Raw genomic sequence first — 15,546 nt, 5'->3', positions numbered from 1 at the left:
AAAACTTCTGATACATGTCTAAAAACACTAGTTCTGTGGGGTGTCCTATGGAAAAAAGTCCTCTTTAGATAAAGAAATTGAGAGAATCCTATTTGAACAATGTGAAGCCAGTTTTTGACTACAGTGCCTCTCTGAGCCTTGTGGCTCTGTGAGGGAAAGAAGAGAGAAAATGGAATGGCTGCTTCTTTAACCACAGATCTCTCTTTCCAGGGCCACGGGGGGACCCAGGGGTTTATCAAACAAGGTTTGGGAAACACGAGCCAAGATTGGCCCTTCAGACTTTTCCTTCCAAACACTTCAGGATTCCCTACCTAGAGGGGCCCAAGCTGATGGCCAGGTCCACAAGCTCCCATTTCACCTGTGAGGGGACATGAGTGGGAGTCAAAGAACTGAGGCCTGTGAAAAGGGCAATGAACTCGGTCAGTTAAAAGACTCAAGGAGGTGCGAAGTCCTCTGGAATCTTGGAGTCCTTACTCCTCTTCCCAAGTGGTGATGGGTATTCACCTCCAGGAATAATGATGGTGTTGATAATCGCCAACCTTTACTGAGCATTTATTGTATGCTAGGCAATGATGCCCCACTCCAGTACTCTTGCCTGGAAAATCCCATGGACGGAGGAGCCTGGTGGGCTGCAGTCCATGGGGTCGCTAAAGAGTCAGACACGACTGAGCGACTTCACTTTCACTTTTATGCGTTGGAGAAGGAGATGGCAACCCACTCCAGTGTTCTTGCCTGGAGAATCCCAAGGACGGGGGAGCCTGGTGGGCTGTCGTCTATGGGGTCGCACAGAGTCGGACACGACTGAAGCGACTTAGCAGCAGCAGGCCCTGTGCCTCATATGATGTTCTCATGTAACCCCTGCAACTGCCTAATGAGAAATAGACTTTTAGTTTGCCCATTTTACAGATGAGGAAACTGAGGCCTACTGTGAGCTATCAAACGTTTAGTTAAGGTTACAGGGCGAGTGGGGCTTCCCTGGCAGCTCAGCAGGTAAAAAATTCGCCTGCCAAATGCAGGAGACATGGGTTCAATCCCTAGGTTCAATTCCTGGAGAAGGAAATGGCAACCCACTCAAGTATTCTTGTCTGGGAAATCCAATGGGACAGGGAAGCCTGGCGGGCTACAATCCATGGGGTAGCAAGAGTTGAACACGACTTAGCAACTAAACCACCACCGCCCCACAGGGCTATTATTCTCTGCTCCCAGTGGTTCTATTCTCCAAACCTCTTTCACCAAGCACACATATCGTTTGTGTGAACTTTCTCATGATATGTTGCCTCACAGGGGTTCCTTATCTTTGGTGCGTACATCCCAATTCTCATACTAGATTTGGAATTCTCAAGGGCAGGTCCTATACCCCCACGAGTTCAGCTATGTTATTTTCTCCTTCCTGGGTATCCTGCCACAATGTTTAGAGACCTTGTCTACATAATTGGGGTCATTTGATCCAGCCTGCCCCTCTGACATGTATCACAGCCTCCAGGAAAAGGTAATGAATAATGCGAATCAAAGTGGAGCCAGGAGGAAAACTCCAGGAAAATCATCTCCCCTAAGAGCAACATCAGGCTCACAGGCGTATACTCTGGGCACTCTTGACCAGCGTGGTGTGTGTCACTTGGGTTAGGCTCAGAAAAGGTCTCGAGGCTAAAATTTGCCACCTGAGATCACCAAGTTCAATCATCTTAAGGTATGATAACCACCTGGAGCATGAAAAACAGCCAATCCTCAGGTCTCATTCAAATCATCTTTTTCAAAGCACAGAACAAAGTACATGCCCCATAACCATGAATGTCAGTCCCTTTTCCCTCCCAGATCTCCTTCCTGGCTCACCCGTCTAAGCAGGAGTCCCAGAACCATAGCCCCAGCTGCCCAAAACGCTATTACTGGTTGAACACTCATTATGCCTGGTCTTCCTAGTTACATGGGGACAGCATGGAGAAATATACATGGTGCTGCCTCCTCTTTGCCTGGCCCTCTGGCTCTACTCCCTGTCCTTCTCTGCCTTGCTCCTGCCCAGGGTGGCTGGGGGCTGACCTTTCCAGAATGCATCACTCAGCTTCCTGGGCTTCTGGTACTCAGTGGGATTCAATCAGTGGGAAGCAACAGCAGGTGACTGGAGGGCAGAGGGAGAGAGATCTCAGGTCTGTGCTAAGCCATGGCTCTGGCAGGGGCTGTGTTCCTCTAGGGCCACATCTCCAGCTGCCCAGCCCTTCCTCCTTGGCTTCAGCTGGCACAGGGCTCAGTGATAACACCAGAACTTCCTCTGGCCTCTGCAGGCATAGGAGTGTTAAGAGCTTCTTGCTGTTGATGGCCCCTGGGTGCCTCATCATCTCCTTAGCCTTTTATCTCTCTGCAAATATCCCTCTCATTACATTCTTATCAGTTTAACGCTTTGGGGCATGCCAACTGCTTTCTGCCTGGAGCCTGACTGGTGTGGACTATAGTGTCCATTCTCAGAGCAACCTAGGTCTTGCTCCCCAAAGCCCCAGCTTTGAGCGACTTTCTCCCATTTAAAGATGAATTATATGATGTATAAATAAGCCAAAGGCAGAGAGGAAAGTCACCCCCAGCTACAGTCCCTAGCTGCAAGCACCATGGGAACCAGAGAAAGGGGCTCACTATTGCAGAACCACTGAGCAATGAGGATCACAGGCTCAGTCAAGGACAGAGGCTGCACAATACAGGACAGGGCATTCAAGGCCAACACTGTATGTGTCACCAGGATTGAACCTGGACCAGATTCCAAGGGAGACGGGGCTGCAATAAAAAGGAAGGCACATAAAAGAGATGGATCGCCTGCATTTCAATGAGCACCCAGAGGAGAAGTCAGCATGGCTTCACCGGCAAGCAAAAGAAAGTGAAGCAATTCCCAGCGGTGGGTACTTTCCCATTTCACAATGTTTGCCACAGGAACATGGGGCTGTACTAATGGAACTTAGAAGGGTTGCGGAGCTTCCCTGAAACCAGGCAGCTATGGTGGAGAGAGGGGGGCTCCTCCCCCACCCTCGGGCAATCAGAAATACTTGAGCATGTTAGTGCCATGTCCTTATCAAAGGGAGGTCAGGATGGCGGTCACTTGTCAGCACCAGCAAGGGATCCCAGTAACAAGGAAGAGATGGGACGCGAGGAGGCTCCAGCAATTTGCTAGCCGGAGAATAAGCCAGAGAGACGCCATTTGGTTTCTATTACTATGGCCCTGTTCTGCATCTCCACCAGCAAGTCAAAATAAGATCCCCAAAACCCCATAAGCCAGGGAAAAAAAGATGTTTCATTCAAAAAAACAGTGACTGCCTTGTGCACCTAGCGTCCAGTGCAGATGTATGGGGAATGTTCCCGTTGAAGATGGTCATGCTCAGTCATATCCCACTCTTGGCAACCCCATGGACTGTGTAGCCCACCAGGCTCCTCTGTCCACGTGACTTTCCAGGTAAGAATACTGGAGCAGGTTGCCACTTCCTACTCCAGGGGATCTTCCCAACCCAGGGATCGAACCTGCGTCTCTTGTGCACCTCCTGCATTGCAGGCAGACTCTTTACCATCGAGCCACCAGGGAAACCTCTGAAGATGGTCACATCTACTTAAAATTCCCCGAGCAAATGGGGAGAGCTTCCCAGTCACTGTACGGCATCTCTGTGCCAACAGGCAGAGGAGGCAGAGCAGGAGTTCGTGCCCATTTGATAAAGTTACCTTGTCTTAGAAGATATTTTACATATCTACAAAAAATATATAATAATGTAGAAAATAATAAAATAAACATCTGCGCAGCCATCACAAGCCATAGAGATCACGGATACAAATGGAGGCCCTGTGTGACCCCTCCCTGGTCTTCCTTCTTGTCTTCCCTGCAGGGAGCCACTTCTTTGAATTTGGTGTTTATTCCAAAATAATGTGTTTCTTATACTTTAATTACACAGGTAAATATATGTAAATAAGAGTATTACTTTGTGTGATTTAAACTTCATAGCAATGGCATCCTTCTGTATCTTGCCTTTTCTACTTTATACTGTTTCTGAGATTACGGAGGTTATGTCTCCATAGCACAGTCTATGCATTTTTTCCATCGCATTTCATCACACAGAAATATCAAATTATGTAACCAGTTTTCTGGTTGATGATAGATATTTGGGTAGTTTTCTAGCTCTTAAAAAATATGCTCTCATGAATATTCTTGGATATTTCTTTTTTCACATGTATTAAGAGTTTCTCTAGACTTACCTAAGAATGAAATTCCTGGGTTGTAGGGGGAAGTATATCTTTGGTTTTACTGGATAGCACCAAATAGCTCCCCCAATTGTCTGTACCAATTTAATGCCTACCATGAGTGAATAGGAGATTTCTTTAAAGAAAATCAGTCCTGCATATTCACTGGAAGGACTGATGCTGAAGCTGAAACTCTAATACTTTGGCCACCTGATGCGAAGAGCTGACTCATTGGAAAAGACCCTGATGCTAGAAAAGATTGAAGGCAGGAAGAGAAGGGGACCACAGAGGATGAGATGGTTGGATGGCATCACTGACTCAATGGACTTGAGTCTGAGCAAGCTTTGAGAGCTGGTGATGGACAGGGAAGCCTGGCGTGCTGCAGTCCATGGGGTCGCAAAGAGTCAGACATGACTGAGCTACTGAATGGCATACAGTGGGGGGAGTAAAATTTGGGGGGCCAATCTGATGAGTGTGAAATGGTGGTCTCCCCAAGACTTCAGTTGAGGGTCATTCCCTGATCCCAAGTCAGGTCGACGTTTTTTCACGTTTATTATTTCACAGCATCACTGCAGTGTTCGCACTACATTTGTATGCTCTGGAAAACCCCAAGAATTTTTCTTTTAATTTGTGAAAGTTTGAATAAGTCGGATAGTATTTCATCACTTCTTCACTAGGAAATTTGGAGAGGGAGGAAGAGCTGTGGCTGGAGCTCTAGAGGGAAGACTTCCTTTTGTTAAACTGGCTTTGAGATAGACAATTTTAAAATGAGTCACAGCATTAGAGATGAAGCCCATGAAGCAGAAATTCCAACAATCCCTGGGCACTGTGAGACACACATTTCTGTAGACCTTGTCAACACTGTCCAGGAAAAGTGCAGAGTGTTTTCTCATTGTGCCCTTTACCTAGGAGACATCACAGACATACCAAAAGGAACCACAGATAGCATCTGTCCATCCTGCTCCCGCAGGAAGTGCCATACATTTACCACCCCATCATCACAGCAGAAACTTGGAAGGAGATTCCAGAACTTCCTCACATTCCCAAACACTCTTAAGTGGAATCTAAATTTCTCAGCTTTCAGCATCTCCCACTCACGGCACTGGTGACACGGGATAGTGTTCTTCACTTCTAGATGCTTTCTTGACAACACGGTCAGTCCCTGCAGGACTCATCTGAATATTCCCCTGTCCCTGACACAAGGATGGAGGGACTAATTTGGAAGTAACGAGCAGGGGCTGCTCTGTAGCTGCATGCACTGGCTTCTCGTTGTGGTGGCTTCTCTTGCTGTGGAGCACAGGCTCTAGGCATGTGGGCTTGCGCAGTTGGACACACAGGCTTAGTTGCCCCGCAGCATGCAGAATCACCCCGGACCAGGGATCAGACCCGTGTCCCCGGCATTGGCGGGCAGGTACTTAACCAGCGGACCACCAAGGAAGTCTAAACTTATGTCTCTTAAGGGAAAATTTTTTTCTACACTAAATCTTTTCTTCCAAGCTTAAAGAACAAAGAAATCATGGGCATGAACTTTCTGCTCTGAGTGTAAAAGAATCAACCTTGAGGATGCTTCTTTTCCACGAAGCCTTCCCAGACATCCCCATTACAAAACGAACTTCCCTTCTCTAACTATGTATTGCCTCAGCACATCGTATTCCAATGGACCACACATTATTCGGCCAATAATAATAACACAGGTTTACCATGTACTCTTGAGAAACCTGTATGCAGGTCAGGAAGCAATAGTTAGAACTGGACATGGAACAATAGACTGGTTCCAAATAGGAAAAGGAGTATGTCAAGGCTGTATATTGTCACCCTGCTTATTTAACTTCTATGCAGAGTACATCATGAGAAACACTGGACTGGAAGAAGCACTAGCTGGAATCAAGATTGCCGGGAGAAATATCAATAACTTCAGATATGCTGATGACATCACCCTTATAGCAGAAAGTGAAGAGGAACCAAAAAGCCTCTTGATGAAAGTGAAAGAAGAGTGAAAAAGTTGGCTTAAAGCTCAACATTCAGAAAACAAAGATCATGGCATCTGGTCCCAACACTTCATGGGAAATAGATGAGAAAACAGTGGGAACAGTGTCAGACTTTATTTTGGGGGCCTCCAAAATCACTGCAGATGGTGACTGCAGCCATGAAATTAAAAGACGCTTACTCCTTGGAAGGAAAGTCATGACCAACCTAGACAGCATATTCAAAAGCAGAGACAGTCCTCTGCCAACAAAGGTCCGTCTAGTCAAGGCTATGGTTTTCCTGTGGTCATGTATGGATGTGAGAGTTGGACTGTGAAGAAAGTTGAGCGCCAAAGAATTGATGCTTTTGAACTGTGGTGTTGGAGAAGACTCTTGAGAGTCCCTTGGACTGCAAGGAGATCTAACCAGTCCATTCTGAAGGAGATCAGTCCTGGGTGTTCATTGGAAGGACTGATGCTGAGACTGAAACTCCAGTACTTTGGCCACCTCATGCGAAGAGTTGACTCACTGGAAAAGACTCTGATGGTGGGAAGGATTAGGGGCAGGAGGAGAAGGGGACGACAGAGGATGAGATGGCTGGATGGCATCACTGACTCGATGAACATGAGTTTGGGTAAACTCCAGGAGTTGGTAGTGGACAGGGAGGCCTGGCGTGCTGCAACTCATGGGGTCGCAAAGAGTCGGACATGACTGAGCGACTAAACTGAACCAACAGTGTACATACTGTGTTCTAGGCACTGCTCTAAGTACTTTTCAAGTCTTATTTTTGTCCTCATTCAGTGGTAAAGTGAAAGTGGCTCAGTCGTGTCCGACTCTTTGAGACCTCACGGACTATACAATTCTCCAGGCCAGGATACTGTAATGGGTTGGTACCCTGACCTTTCTTCAGGGGACCTTCCCAACCCAGGGATCGAACCCAGGTCTCCTAGCATTGCAGGTAGATTCTTTACCAGCTGAACCACAAGGGAAGCCCCTTTTAGTGGTAGGTACTATTAAAATAGTATCACCTTTTCACAGATGCGGAAACTGAGTCTCAGGGGAGATAAATACTTGCCCAAAGCTGCAATTCTAATAAACAGTGGAATCCTAAATTTGGATCCCAGCAGTTTTGACCCCAGAATCTACATGAGAAACTACCACACCATACCAAAGATACTGTGGGATACACATTAAGCCTCAACATGCTTCTTTCTGTTGTTCTGAAGAAAATGCAGCTGTGGGCTTAATGAGAAATTAATCATCCTCTGCATCCTTATCTTTCGACACCCACATCAAATCCCTAAGACCCTGAATAATTTGCTGAGTGCTTCCTGGTTTATTGATAAGAATTCCCAGTCATATGGGGTTGCTGCGTACATGCTGATGCCTCGCTTTGAGAGACCAGAGGCCCTGGGGGATTTAGCTGATAGGGGGATTCACTCAGCTGATGGAGGACCCGCCTCAGCACACAGCGCCTCCCACTGGTGCTTCTCAGAGAGCGGCTGAACCACTACAGCCAGTAACAAGAAATCACCCAACACTTCACAGCATACTGAGCGTGTTTCATATGCCCTGCTCCACAGACACATTTCACTCCTCTACCCCCGGTACTACTGTGCTTCCACTCCACACATGGCCAAAACCGAGGCTCAGCAATGTGAAATCGCTGTATCGCTTATCTAAGCCAGTGCAGCTCATTAGTGGATGGCTGAAACCCAAACCTAGATCCTGACATCAAATCCCATGACGTGTTTGCTATTCATTAAGTGGATCCCTTTGATTCTTCATTCTTTGCATGCATGCACTACCCCTACCACACACACCCCTGACTTCTTTCTGGACCAGAGGAATAGGAGTGAGATGAAAAACAGAGGTCAGGATGAAAAGGAACAACTCTGAGTCAGCTGAACTGAGGTGGATGAACCTAAAGCCTGTTATACAGAGTGAAATCAGGTAGAAAAACAAATATGGTCCATTAACACCTATATATGGAATCTAGAAAAATGGTATTGATGAACCTATTTACAGGGTATAAATAGAGACACAGAAAGGGAAGGAGGTTGGATGAACTGAAAGAGTGGCATCAACATATATGTTGGTGTTGTTCAGTTGCTCAGCTGTGTCCGACTCTTTGCAGCTTCATGGACTGCTGCACGCCAGGCTTCCCTGTCCTATACCGTCTCCCAGAGCTTGCTCAAACTCACATCCATTGAGTCGGTGATGCCATCCAACCATCTCATCCTCTGTCGTCCCCTGCTCCTCATGCCTTCAATCTTTCCCAGCATCAGGGTCTTTTCCAGTAGACAGCTTGTGGGAAGTTGCGGTATAACGCAGTGCTCTGTGATGGGGTGGGGACTGGGAGTGAGGTTCAAGAGGGAGAGGATATATGTATACTCATGGCTGATTCACGTGGTTGTACAGCGGAATCCAACACAACATTGTAAAGCCATTATCCTCTAACTGAAAATAAAATTTTAAAAACAGGCTAGGATCCAAAGTAAGCTCTTTTCTAATGAACTATGAATGAATGAATAAGCTCATGGATAAACATCACATATAGTCAAGCATTCCTGGAGCGCTCACTCTATGTCTGTCACCCAGCTAAGTGCTGTCGATATCACAGTGACTAAGGCACAGTCCAAGGCTTCTAGAAGCTTCTATCTGTTGGCGCATGCATCTCAGTGTGACAGGATCTGTTTTAAAGGAAGCTTACCTTGTCAGGGCCCCATTTGGGCAGGGAATGTTGTATAGAAGGGAAGAAGAAAACCAGACTCGTTTTTCGTATAAACAGAGGAGACTAGAAGACATGACAACAGGGCAGAGTCCAGACAGACAGTGTCCTGAAAGGGTTAAAAAGAACCTGTGCAGCCCCACTTACCAGGAGAGCCATATCCACTTAGACTTCTGAGCGGGGAACAAAGCTGGAAGAGCCCCAGTTTACGCCTGCCTCCCCAGCGTCCTGCGCAGAGAGCACGCTTTCACTCTTGAAAGAGTCTTGGTTTGGACAGTAAATTACATGGTCGCCCTTGCCTTCCAGGAAAGTTATGACTTTCTCCAACCATCCCTGGGCAGGGAAACAATCTGACCTCCCAAGGTCATCGAGCTGCTTGTTTCTGCTCCCTCTCACAGCCACCACTCACAGCTGGTATGGGTTTCTAGAGTGGTCTGCGCTTCTCTCTGCTGTTAGCACCAAAGGCAAAACAAGGCACCGTCGGACCCTAAAACGCACACGTTTTAGAGGCAGGCACACTTTCCATCCTGACGAGTTTTGTCCTGAAGGACCTTAGGGATCTCGTTCAACTGCTTCGAGCCTCAGTTGCCTCATCTGTAAGAGGGGTTGATAACAGCATCTCAGCTCGTGGAATGGCTGAGGATTTGGTGAAGGAACATAAGTGATATCCCTTGTGCAGTGCCTGGCTAAGAAGGACATGCCTCCCTCCCCAAGGCTTTCTACAACCAAGAGCTTGGAGAAGATGCACATTTCAGGAGCCCCAGGATACGACCAGGCCTTGTGCCCCCACACGACCAAGTCGGAACAGCTGCTTCGTCTTCACAGAAAATGCGAAACATGGTACAACCCCTCCATAAAGCTGTTGGGCAGTATTTCCTAAAGCTGAAAATATGGATTCCCTAGTACCCAGCGGTTCCAGTCCCGGGAACACAGCAACAGAGAAACATTCCTATCTTCATCCAAGAACAAGTGCACGAGTGTTCACAGCAAGGCTATTCACAGCAGCATCAAACCTGGAAACCACCCAAATGCTCACCAACCGGAGCAGATCAAATGTGGATAGCCCCATAGTGGAACACCACACAAGAATGAGTCATCAGCACATTGTGCTGAGCAAACACAGACACCAACAAACAAGCACACAACGTATGATTCCACTGACATGACGTTCAAGAACAGGCAAAACGAATCTTTGACATTAGAAGTTAGGATTACGAAAGGGGAGTAAACAGAAAGGGACATGAGGGACTTATCGGGGCAGAGGAGGTAGGAGTTTTGGAATGTTGTGTTTCCTGATCTGGATGCTGGTTACACAGGCGTGAAAACCCACTGAGATACACACTTACAAACTGCATCTTTCTGAATCATGTCAACTTTAATAAAGTTGAAATAAAAATATTAAATGGAAAACATTTTTTTTTTAGGAGAGAGTTGAGCAGACTAATCAGGCTGTGGACAGTTGACAAAAGGCAGGGGCATATTTCACTTGATACATGCGTGGCGGGCCCCCGCTCTGTGCCAAACACTGTGGAGGATGAAGGGCCAACGGGGCTAATGAGACGGGATCCGTGTTCTCCATCATTACCTCCACCACCATCACCTCCATCACTAACACTTCCTAGTGCTATGTGACAGCCGTAGTTTCAAGCAGTTTTTTCTTTTTCGTTTTTACCAAATCATGTACTAACTTTACCTTCATAACAGCCCATTTTACAGATAAGGAAGTTTAGACACATGGAGATGAAGTAGCTGATGCAAGGCCACATGGCTAGCATGAAGTAGACCCCAGAACCTGAAGCCAGCGCCTGGGCTCTGATCCACAGCTTTATATTCAGAAGTCTGGTCTGTTTATCAGCTGTCAGTCCCAGCTTCCATGTGGGAACCACAGTCATCAATAACATCACCTCTATTCAGGGAAGTGGTAATGGTAAGTTATCAACCGAGTGTCTCGGAAAGACAGAGGCAATTCCTAACTCTCTTTCTCTGGGCAGCTGCCAGCTCAGTGTCACATGATCAGGAACAGACTGATGAATATATTGGAGACTTTTATTAACAAAAGAAAAGTTAAAATGGCTTGGCCTTTCTATTGCCCAAAGTCCACAGAAACTTCTGAATTTGCTTCAGACGAATTTCAAAGCTGCCTCTGGCACTGTGGAGATGCTGACGGATCGCCTCGCTGACCTGGAATCACTCCCTTCCCTCATTACCTTATCAGGGGAACCTGAGGCTGGGGGCCGTGGTGTCTGAGAGGAAGTGATGGAGGGAGTGTTGACACTGACCCCCAGGAATGCGGTCAGACATGAACTGTGAGTCTGGCACATCAGGAATCCACGATGCAGGCAAGCTTTGCTTTGGCACTTGGGCAGGCGATCTGTGTACGTAACCCAGAAGAGGGAACGTTCAATGCACAGCCCCAAAGACCTCCCTAGCTTGGCACCAAGCAGTAAGAAACACCCCCATAAGAACAAATCAGATCTGGCAGAGATGCGGGCAGGCATGAAAACCTATACAGGCAGGAAGCTGGCTCCCAGTGAGCCAACAGAGCCCCTTGAGATCTCCCCCTTTATATAGCAGATGCACTGGTAAGATAGAGAAGAATTCCCAAAGGTCAACTTGTCCAGATCCTGTCTCCAGGCACGATGGCAACAAAGCTATCCGGTCATGCTTCCAACCTGACGTACCCACACCTCTCAGCCTAGACTTGAAGATCTGAGGGAGGGAGCAGGTGCAAATTTGGCAATAAAATCAAAACATGCGCTTAGCCTTCCTAGTTATAACACAACTCTATTGGAAGAGAAATCAGTTGGGTCCCACCTAGAAAACATACAATATAGAGCACCAGGGAAAAAAAGAAAAAAATGTACTTTTTCCTATAGTGACATAGCCACCAACAATTATCTGGATAATAATGGGCTGCTCCAAAACGATTTCATGTAAAATAAGTAAAACCTCTGGGAGCAGGCAGGGGGTTATTGAAGGGTTCTTAGAATTAACCAGGCATGGGAAGGAGGTTCAGGTAGGAGGGGAAGTACAGCTGTCACGCAGCATCAGTGAAAGCCTCCGCCAACCCCTCGAGGAGCTCTGAAGCCAGGATGCCCTTTAGAGTTTCCCCCACATTGGGGCAGAGGGGACCCAGTAGGAGAGAGAGCAGCTGAGGCAGTTCTAAAGAGGGCTGACTGCCAGCACTGTCTGCTGCTGGGAACCAGTCCTGCTGGGGGCTGGTGCTCTGAATGCAGGGTCCACACACCTGCCCATTATCCTAATTGTAGGATGTACCATCCTACACTGCCTGACTTGCCCTGTCACCCATGTTCTCCAATCCAGTGTATCAGTCTTTGACATTTCCTGTGGCTCTCCCTACATATTTAGTGATTGAAGAGACCCAAGGAGGGAAGACTCAATCTGATGAGAAGGAGGGGGCAGCCACAGGGACTGATGCTCAAGAGCTTTCCTAGGGGACCAAGACCACACACAGCATGGAGGCATACCGAGGATGGTCACAGGCTAGGGGACAACAATCACTCATCTTTGCTGGGTGATGGATGCTTGGTATGTTAGGCTCAGGTACCCACGCTGGAGGTCACCCAGGATGAAATCACATGTAATAGCTGACTAATTGAAAAAAATAATAATAATGAACTTTGCTGCAAGAATGGCATGATCTCAGAGATATAGGGCTGTGTGTGTCTGTATACTCAGTCTCTCAGTCATGTCTGCCTCTTTTGCAACCCCTCTGGGCTTCTCTGTTCATGGGATTTCCCAGGCAAGAATACTGCGGCAGAGATTGAATCTGTGTGCCCTGCATTGCAGGGGGATTCTTTCCCACTGAGCCACCTGGGAAGCCCCTGTGTGTGTCTAGGCATATAAAGAAATCAGAAAAAATAAACGGTTCCATTCACCATAGGGATGACCCTGATAAATGGTCAAAAGAGAAGAAATGTATGCTGCAGAGTAATACACAGAGATTCCCTTTCAGTGAAAAACAAACAGTCAAACAACAAGAAAGTGAAAGTGAAGTCACTCAGTCGTGTCCAACTCCTTGCGACCTCAAGGACTGTAGCCTACCAGGCTCCACAGTCCATGGAATTTTCCAGGCAAGAGTATTGGAGTGGGGTGCCATTTCTGTCTCCAGGGGATCTTCACAACCCAGAGATCGAACCCGGGTCTCCCACATTGTAGGCAGATGCTTTACCATCTGGGTAAAGTACCGTCTGGTACTGCCAAGACCCCACCATAATAGTATACACGCCTGGAGTAGTTGTATGGACAAAGATAAGGGAGGATGAATTCTAGGCTGTAAACATTAATTCCCAGGGTGTGGAGGAGGAGTGGAGATGCTATTCGCTTTCCACTTGTCTTTTTGTATCTCTGAGTGATATTGATTCACATGTTTAAGCAAGAGAGAATTACCATCGTAATTCTGAAAAATCAAATAAATACATTTTTAAAAAATTAATAACATGGTGCTACGTGCATAGTGAGACCTACTACTAATAATACGATTTCATTCCCTGTCTTCCTTGCCCTCTTAGAAATCAGCTCCTAATTGCCCATTTGGGGTTGCTCAAAGAGGAAAATTTAATTTAAGGCTGACATGCTTCCATGCCTTCTCCATCATTAGAAAATAACAGTTTTAATGTTATTCCATATATGACATATATTTGCCACGAGTATACATCTGCCACTGAAATCCATAAAAATTATGCAACACATTCTGTGTTCAGATGGCAATATTGTGAATTATCTGCTGTTTGCTATTACGCGTGACTATGCCTCTCTTTGCTACCGTGATAATGAAAGTTGACCGTCCCAAGCCAATTCCCAATTATCTTGGCACGTACACATGAAAAGCCCAGAGAAGCCAAAACCCAACTTCTCACCGCATCTGCTGACAAGAAGTCAGAGGGTTGGTTTCAAGTTTCTTCCCTCTTTCCCTGTCCCTGGCTACCCCTTAGGAGAGGTGCTCCGAGGGCAGGAGCTCCCACAGCACGGAGGATGAGGACACAGAGCTTCCACGCCGTCTATAAACTGGACGGCTCTTCTGCATCTGGTTGGCTCTGGGGATTTGCTCTTGCCATCTCATCAGCACCCGGGCACGGACCATCGGCATTCCTCAAGAGTTAACTCAGCTGTCAGAGTTGAACCACGAGTTTAATTGACACTGGCTACCAGGTGTGGCTTCTAAAATGTAATTCAACTTTTATGAGCTCCAAAATACGTAGAAGGCGAGACAGAGAGACTCAGTCCTTCCTGGACTCCGATGTCACATGTTAGATGTTATGTCAGAGCTGCCTGCTAAGTTTGCAGAGTGAAGAGGGAGTGACCGAATGGGGAGGAAAGCCTGGAAAAGGGAGTTTGGGAGAGAAGGGGCCACCAGAGCAAGCCTGGTAGGACAAACAGCCCCAGGAAGATGGGCCACCGAGGCAGAACAAACTACAAGCAAGGGAATAGAGGTGGGACATGCCTGTGACTAAGCTCAGTAAAGCCCAAGTTAACCCTTTTAGGGCAGGATTGGGAGGGAAGGGGCTTCCCAGGTGGCGCAGCTGGTAAAGAATCTGCCTGCTAATGCAGAAGACGAGGGTTCAACCCCTGGGTTGGGAAGATCCCCTGGAGTAGGAAATGGCAACCCGCTCCAGTATTCCTGCCTAGAAAATTCCACGGACAGAGAAGCCTGGCAAGTCTATGATCCAAATGGTCACAAAGAGTAAGACAGGAGTAAGCCACTGAATACAGCAGAGCACTAACCCTTGAGGGATGATGGAATCGACAGCTGACAGAGCCACATAGCCGTCAGCCAAACAGCATCTCACTCGCACACCAGGAGCCTGTCTTGTGTTATCTTAAAAAGATCCCCTTTACCTCAAAAACCTCACATCAGTCCTTCTTCCTCACACCAGCTTACCAACTGATTATTTTTTCCCATCACATCCCTTATTCTGTTAGTAATACTGGATTTAGATTTTGACTTTAGTTTTCCCTCCAGTTGGCTAGTGGCCAGGAATTACAACCACCACCACCACAGGGATAGTAAACATTGATTGAGTGCTTACTCTAGGCCAGGGGCTGGCAACCTTGGCAACCATCCTTCGAGAATGGTAGCATTTATTATCATCCCCATTTTTCAGATGAGGAAACTGAGGCTCAGGTGAACTAATACACAAGGTCTTACAACAGGTTAAGTGGTGGAGCCAGGATTCAAACATAGATCTGATTCTAGAAGCCTCATTCTTGACTATCAAGCTGCAACAACTTTGCCTAAACTATACTTGGTCTGTTCACACTGAGAACCAGGGCAGGTAAACCTCTAACCTGTCTGTCAGAGGGCGAGACAGTAAATATTTTCAGCTCTGCGACCCATACAGCCTCGAGGACAACACTCCAACTCCACCCTTTTCTCATGAAAGGGGCCACGGATAACACAGACAGAAACAGCATGGCTATGTTCCAGTGACACACAAGGCTTGTTTCACTTACCCAACAAGGTGACGGGTTGGACTTGGCTGCTGGGATTGTCAGCTCCTAACCTATGGCAGTCTGTTCATTCCTTCAGCCAACATGGGCCGAATGTCCACCTTGTATCTGGCATGTTCTAGGTTCCAGACAGAGGGAGAACCACACCAGTTTCCACTGCCAGGGAGCTGAAATCCTAGT

At 47.1% G+C, this 15,546-nt stretch overlaps 1 protein-coding gene across 7 annotated transcripts in view; it reads right to left on the bottom strand.

Annotated features, from left to right (window-relative positions):
• The window catches only part of DAAM2 (dishevelled associated activator of morphogenesis 2), a 130,990-nt gene that overhangs the window by 109,797 nt on the left and 5,647 nt on the right, over positions 1 to 15,546 (bottom strand). For 2 of the 7 annotated variants that reach the window (XM_060403168.1, XM_060403170.1), the window contains exon 1: positions 1 to 15,546. This exon is cut by the window's left edge and continues 36,104 nt beyond it. The exons of the other annotated variants lie outside the window; for them this stretch is intronic. The gene's annotated coding sequence lies outside the window, so the exon portion shown is untranslated. 7 annotated transcript variants of the gene reach the window in all.

This window comes from Ovis aries, chromosome 20 (assembly GCF_016772045.2).
Source record: "Ovis aries strain OAR_USU_Benz2616 breed Rambouillet chromosome 20, ARS-UI_Ramb_v3.0, whole genome shotgun sequence".
NCBI classification, from domain to species: Eukaryota; Metazoa; Chordata; class Mammalia; order Artiodactyla; family Bovidae; genus Ovis; species Ovis aries.
This window is presented reverse-complemented; position numbering and strand designations above follow the sequence as displayed.